Raw genomic sequence first — 8,041 nt, forward strand, 5'->3', positions numbered from 1 at the left:
TCTCACAAAAGTATTTTTGTTCTCTTCCCCAGCTGCTTGATTCTTTCTTTAATTGAGGTACAACTTAGGACTGTTTGGAAGACAATCCTTGCCTAGCCCCAGAACTGTGGCCTTTGCAAGCTATCGCTGGTTTAAGAGGCTGTCAGCCAGGGGTGGACATGGCTTGGTGATCATGTCATTGGCTGGGCGTGGCCAACTCAATATCACTCACATTGAGGCATGCATCTCCTCGTCTGGCCTCTCATGACAATGGGGATGCTGCAACAGTTGTAAGTGTGAAAAATGGTCATAAGTCACTTTTTTCAGTGCCATTGTAACTTTGAATTGTCACTCCACACAAGCAAAGTACCAGCAAAGGAGGGAAAAAAAACTCCAGAGAAGTTCCAGAGACAGGAAGCCTAGTCCTGCCAAGAATGTAATAAGGGTTAATGGAGAGGCAGTTTCTGTAAGCAACACCAGAATGTTTCCTTCCTGCCTTCCTTACAGGATTAGGCCAGTAATTTCTTCTAACAAGCAGTTCTCCGAACTACTCAGAATGTAACAACTGGTTCTAGCGAATAGGTGCCAACTAGTAGAATCCCACCCCTGCTGTCAGCGTGTTATTCAAATTGTGTCCTTGGAGATAGTCACTAAGAGAAACCAGAAATTAAAATGGACTTTTCCAAGATTCAGCAAACTCAGTCTGATCAAATGGGAACGTCAATTCCCTATGAGAAACACCAGACATTTTACAGCTTCTTGTTTTTAGGAGTGATGGACAATTTTCCCCTTCTTGGTAGTTTTCATTCTTTTAAAAAAAGAAAATATCTATTTCAGCCTCAGGACTTCATTGCTTCATTCATGATACAGTTGCTGGAGGACATGACCAAATTGCTGGTCTCCATTTTCACGTTATTGGAGGCTGAGGTGAGGTGGGAAAAGCAAAATAGATACCTCAAGTCTTTCAGGAGAGCCCACAGAGCTATTTTATTCCTTCTCTCCCACAAGGGTTATGTATAAAAAAATGGATACTGCTGAAAAATCTGGCATCTCTGAAGGGATGAGGTCGTGAACAGAGGTGGTATTCAGAAAGTTCTGACCAGTTCTGGAGAAGCGGTAGCAGAAATTTTGAATAGTTTGGAGAACTGTTGGTAACCTTCCCACAGGAGTGGGGAGGGAATGGAGATTTTACAGTATCCTTTACCTGGAATGGAATGGAGATTTTACAGTATCCTTTACCTGGAATGGAATGGAGATTTTACAGTATCCTTCCCCGCCACGTCCACCAAGCCACGCCCACAGAACCAGTAGTAAAAAATGTTGAATCCCACCACTCGTGAGGGTTATAAAAGTGTGTGGGGGGGGGAATTGCACGCTGCCAGTGAGTTAATTACCCCTGACTTTTAGACTCCTTTTCTTTTCAAGGCACTTGGTTAGGATTATGACACCACCACAGTTTAATTCAGAAACATAAGAAAATCTGCTAAAAGGGGTCCACATAATGACAATGGCTACTTAAAAGTTCTTGTAAAGGTGGCACTTAACCCTGACGAGAATAGCAAGAATGTTCAAGAATAAATCGGAGAAGTGTTGGAAATGTCATCAGATACCGGCTTCATACTACCATATGTGGTGGACGTGTGTAGAGGCTAAAAGATATTGCACTAAAATCCACACATGGTTGGAAAAAATGACAAAAAAACATATAGACTTTAAACCAGAGATATTTGGTGGTGTTTTTTTTTTTACTGGAAATATACAATAGAGAATTGAAATACTTGATTGTAAATGTATTAACAGCAGCTAGAATTGTATTTGCTAAAAATTGGAAAAATGAGAAAATACCAAGGAGGAAGTTATAAAGAAAATAATGGAATGTGCTGAAATGAGTAAATTGACATTTGAAATTAGAGAGCAAGAAGATAAACAATATTACAAGATATGGGACTTATTTTATCAATGGTTAGAAAAAAAATATGGAAATGAAATATTTTAGAGGATTTTACAATATGAGGATAATAGAACTATAGAAAACACAACATAAGGATATATTATTATTGGATGGATTTATGATGATGTAATGAATGCTACAATATAAATTAACTTAAAATGTTGAATATCTCGCATAAAATGATGGAAAAATAGTAATAGTCAAATAAATGATTAGCAATGATAATAATATACATATATATACTAGATGGATAATATGAGAATTTATACAAATTATAAGTGAGGATTATGGAGATGAATCACAAAAGACTTGCAACCAACGGAGACACTGTATGTAACTGGAAGATGGTTTTATGTTTTATGTTTTGTTTGTGTATGTTTGTTCAAAAAAATAAAAAATATTTTTTAAAAAAGTTCCTGTAATAAGTTGTCACTTAACAATAGCAGAACCCTTTGGGGGAAAAAGTTGCAGCTTTATATCTCTGCTACCAGCTTGGAACCCAGAGTGGAATCATTTCAGTTTTAGCTTCATTTCAGGAGGTCAATGAGGAAGCCTCTGCAGAGACTATTTAAACACCGATTATATTAAAGGGGCTGAGCAGATCATTCTTTCCAGCAGGAAGGTGTTGGGATCAATTCCATGGCAGGTCTTCCTCCTATTTGTGCAGCTGTGATCCTCAGGGGAGGAGGACATGAGGGCTGGCTGAAACTAGGGACCTCTGTTCTCTTTCCATAGTGCTTGGGAGGAAAAACAAAAATGAGGTAATGAAAACCACACACGGGAAATGCTTTATTATTTCATCATCCTCACCTACAGAGAGCTGGCACTGCTCTGTGGTTAGGAAGTATGTCTCCCTTCCCTCCAGCCCCCAATACTCCCCCCACTCCCACGGTTACATAAGGCCAACACTTTGTCATTTCCTGTCAGGGCATTCCAGAGGAACTTGCCGTCTTTTTTCTCCTCACTTCCTCCTTTCCTTTTGATATTCACATTATTGTAAGGAAAGGCCTCAGCTACTAGGCAATATTTGTTTAGCTATAGGAGGCAATGGGCCAGATGTGTTGGCAATTTGAGGGTAGGGGGCACCAAAGACCATCCTAAATCCACATCATAGTTCTTCAATTATAAGGATCTGGTTAAGATAGGTCAGCATGATTATCCCTCCTTATCCGAGCAGAGAATTACTTACCTAACACCACGGAATGACTTCAAGACAAACCTTCATTATCCAGACAATTCCAGACTTTTTCAACCAGGATGCCTTCCTGATATGCTGAATGTGGAATCAACTCTAAGATTTAGTGAGGGCGACTGGGGGAAGTTGGGGAAGGTTGATTTAAGATATGCAGGTGTTTTCCTGCAAACAGTTAGAACTAGCTGGAGTAAGGAACATGGATGCATACACAAACATGGTGCATGGTAAGAAGGTTTCAGGCAGAAGTGGTAGTCAGCAGGTTCTGACCAGTTCTGGAGAACTGGTAGTGAAAATTTTGAGTAGTTTGGAGAACCAGCAAATACCACTTCTGACCAGGCCCGCCCCCATCTATTCTCTGCCTCCTGAGTCCCAGCTGATCGGCTGGGTCTTCTTTTGTTGCCCTGCACAGGAGAATAGAGCTGGAAAGCAGGTTAGTGTGGTGGGGAAGGAATGGGATTTTGCAGTAACCTTCCCCCAGAAGTAGGATGGGAATGGGATTTTGCAGTATCATTCCCCTGCCATGCCCACCAAGCCATGCCTACCAAGCCATACCTACAGAACCAGTAATAAAAAAAATTTGAATCCCACCACTGGCTGCATATTTGGCTGAACATATTTGTACTGTTATCTGAAACTAAGAACATTGATAAGGCTAAACAGCTAAAGTTCTTTGCAAGCAGCTGGGAATATGGAGCTGTTGGGGACAGGGTTTGCGGGCACATCTTTGGTCACACATTAATCTATTTCTATCTTAGAAATAGCCATCAGTTAGTACAATGGGATTTTAAAACTGCCCAGAGGTGTTTGTTTCCCCAGGATGTGACTGTAAACACTGGAAAAGAAGTCTTCATGCATTTCATGAGAATATTTCTTCATGATTCTTGTTTACTAAGTCATCCCTCTCTGGAATGCTCTGGATTCTATGCCTGGAAAATGTATTTTCTGTAAGATCCTGGCAGAGTTGTTCTTCCCATCACTTCATTTTTATCAGCATTCGTGAGTTGGAATATTAAATCTTGCCTTAATTGGTAATTTCATCCCACTGTGAAACTGTTTTTCCCCTAACACTGCTAGAAAGGAGTACCATTATTGTTTAAATGGAAATAAGGACTCCATATACAAAAACATACCGATTTCTAAACCCAGAGCCTTTTCCACTACTCCCTAACCAAATTCACACTTGATAGCACCAGCCCATGAATGACACAGATAAAATCATCCTGAGCTGAAGTGGTGTTAGCAATTAGCATTTCTCCTTTTAGTCCAACACTACTTGCTCTGTTGGTTTTGTCATCCATAATCTTGAAGGGAAATCAGTGGAGAACAACTGGGAATAGAAGCAAGAGAGACAGGATGAGGGAATGAATACAGCAAATGTTATGTGATATAGCTTCTTGCTGATTCAAAGATGGGTGGAAAATGCTTAGTTCAATCATGGGGAAGTTGAAAACTTCTCTGGAAGAGAGAGAGAGAGAGAGAGAGAGAGACAGACAGACAGACAGACAGACACAGAGAGAGAGAGACAGAGAGAGATACAGAGACAGAAAGCTAATACAAACAGCATACCAGCACCTTTCATATCCTCTAAACAGGAGGTTTACACTGGGGTGAGCAATTTGCAGAACCTAGATTGCTTGGGAGTTATACATTCTCATACTTCTCGCTTTCCCTTTTCTACTCATTCAACAGCTAGTGGCAAAAGAACAAGAATTGAGGCAATGTTTTCTGTGATTCCTCAAGTTGTCTTGGTTAAGGAAAACTGACTTGGAGTATGGAGACCCAAATTCAAATCCCCACCTAAATATGGAGCTCACCAAGGAGTCTATTTTGGACTGTTTCCACACTTTCTTTTTAGCCCGATCTACCTCACACATTGGTTGGGATAACATGAAGGGAGATCCCCCCAATTTCCAGAGGAAAAGTGGAATATAAATGTGAGGCAGGGGTGTCAAACTTTGTCATGTGGGATGTATTGTGACTTTTTTGCCTTTGCAGAGCCAGGATGGGCGTGGCCATATCCGGCCTACCGACTACCAATTTCACAGGCCTGATGTAAGGTAATGACAATGGTTTAGGCCAGGGTTGAAGTCCACCAGGCTTAAAGTTGCCGAGGTTGGAGACCCCTGGCTTAGGCCTTCAAATATATTTAAAACATGATTTTTAAAAAAAGAATTTCCACCAACACTACCACTAAAATCCCAGACTTAGTAATGTATGTGATGCCTTCTCCGCTTACATTCAAGACATGATCCTTTCCACAGTGATCTGAAGTGCTAAAAAAAGATCATTTCTCCGAGACCTGTCCCTGATTCATATTGTTTGCTTTAATTTCCTTTTAGCACAATCATTGATGAATTTGAGTACCACAATTATCTCTGTTCACCTGTACTACCAAGCTCTCCATAAGTAGCTTTGCTTTGGGCTAATGCAGCATTTTCAGCTGAAAAAGCTTTCTAAACACTCTCACTTATTTGTGTTCATAATTCTCCTAACATGAGTCTTTTGGGGCCCATTCTTTCCTAATATGCATATTTTGGTATATACTTTCAAAGCTACAAACGTCACTGGAAAATGCTGAAAGTGTGTATTGGAGGGGGTTACCTCAGGCTGCTCAAAGATCAAGGAAACTCACATAAAAATGTGAACCACATTAATTTTTCCTCTCTGCTTAACTCCCCTACCCAGTCTCCTTGAAGTTGTACTTGGAAATGGTGCAAGATGCATTTAGTAGCATACTTAAAAGAAAGGGCCTGGAACAATGGCTAACCAGATAATACTGACATTCATCTTTGGTGCAATATGAAGGTCCTCAAGCTATGAACAGATCTAGGTTAATGGAAGAGGCAGGTGCTTGTGTATAATTCTTCAACAGAGAAAAGGGGGGGGAAGAATGAATAGGAAAATAAATCTAGAGATATGGGTGTCTCATATCTTATCTCTGTTCTCTTATTCTTTGTGTTTTCTTTTTCCTTTCCCTTATTCTTTTTTTTAACTTAAAATATTGTTCTTTTATTGTGTTTTTTTTAAAAAATATTTTTTTACTTTTCCCTTATAAATTATTCGGGGTTCCTTCCGGAGGATAAGTGGAATAAATGGCCTGGCATCAGCTTAAAGCAAAGATTCCATTCTGCATTCACTTTTTACTGTCTTTCCTGCTTTTAACTCCTCTTTTGGAGTAGGAAAGTAGCCCTGACTGTTGCAAATGTCTTCATGGTAGTGGAATGCTTTTAAAAATAATGAGGAGTCACAGTAAATCAATGTGCTCCAGTTCTGTTTTCTGTCATAGGCACGCAGGTTCTTTTAAAGTGTCCAGCTTCTCCAAGATAATCACCAATCAATTGAGCAAGCTCTCTGTAATGGTTATTACCATGGAGAAAAGATGAGCTACGGTACCTGCCAGGTGTCGGCTGGATTATTGTCCATGAGAGCCATCAGTTTGGTGGCTTATGAAGACTTTCTGCTGAGACTGCCTTGGCTGTTGCAGCAGCCTTATCCACCGATTTGGCAAAGCTTATAGCAGCACACAATATTATTATGGCTCATTCAGAGGACTTGTCTATTGGGAATCTGGAATGCTACATGCAAGCATCTGATATACAGGAGATTTCAGGTAGTACCTGTCCTCTGTGGGAAATATTGATGGCATGACCAAAATGTATTGCTGAAATTGAGAAAGATAACGTAACTGGGTTGGCTGACCCATTGGGTTCTGAAAACTGGGAACTGTAACAAGAATTCATTGGCGGGGACTTCCGGTTTGTCGGCTCGCGACGGCAGGGATTTGCGAAGCTGCGCGATCCTGCCGCGCTAGCCGTTTTGGGGCTCCGACCCAGCCGGGTGCGGAGCTAGGCTGCCCTGCAGGGGCAGCTGAAGGTAGGGGATCCGGAGAAGGGTTTGGGGGTGCTGCAGACTCCCTCCCTGGCCGGCAGAACTCCCTTTCCCAGGACGGTGCAGCGGCGGTCTGTAATGGCCGCCACAAAGAAGCTGGCAGCCGGGTAAGAATGCGCAGGAGGAAGTGGAGAAAGTGATTGAGAGGAGAAAGTTTTTCTTGGTTCCTAGGACTCTAAGACATATCTAATAAAATTCCTGAAAAGTATGACTTTCTGAATAATACCTGCCAGAAGAGGAAAAAGCGGCTGTTTGAAGGTGCTGAAAGGATAGCTTTCCCTCTTTTCCTACGGAATAAATAACTGGATATTAAGAAACCTATTTCTTTTAGGTGAAAATTGGTTTTAAGCGATGAGTGGGAAGAGAGAGGATTAAAAAGAAAACATTTGTATGCTAAGACTTTGTTGGAGCAGATGCCTTAAGGATTTGAAGACTAGAATATATTGCAATAAGATTTTAAACAGATTTGGACTTTCTTTCTCTTGGATTGATATTACCCCAGAAGGAGAAAGTGAGAACTCTGCCTTGGTTTGGACTGACTGATAACTTTGGGACTCTGTTTTATTTTTTTATTTTCTTTTGAATATTCTGGTTGTTGTAAGAAGAAAGAAGGGGAAAAGAAAAGAAAAGATTTATAATGGCTCTTTCTGTTGAGGAACTAAGAAAAGAATATGAACAAGCAAAAAAAATGGTAAAGATGGTGTGGAAGAAGCCTTCCTTTTCTTAGAAATGGCGCTTATTAATTATCAACAAACATTACAACAGATGAAGACAGCAGAGGAACAAGAAAGAAAGAAAGGAGCCATTTTTAATGAATCTCAGAACTTGATCCAGAAAGAAGGAAGAGAGAAAGAGAAAAGAAAAGAAGAAAAGAAGAAAATTAAAGGACTTAAGGACTTAAGATCTAAAAAACATTTAAGAAAGGGAAAAATAAGGTGCAAAACCAATATGATGATAGTAAACAAAAGGGAAAAGAATACGACAGAGAAGGGAAGCTGGCAAGGCAGAGGCTAGAAGAAGGGGGGTAG

This window comes from Notechis scutatus, chromosome 1 (genome assembly GCF_049901735.1).
Source record: "Notechis scutatus isolate UNSWTSFEM ecotype Mainland chromosome 1, rNotScu1.2, whole genome shotgun sequence".
Lineage (NCBI taxonomy): Eukaryota > Metazoa > Chordata > Lepidosauria > Squamata > Elapidae > Notechis > Notechis scutatus.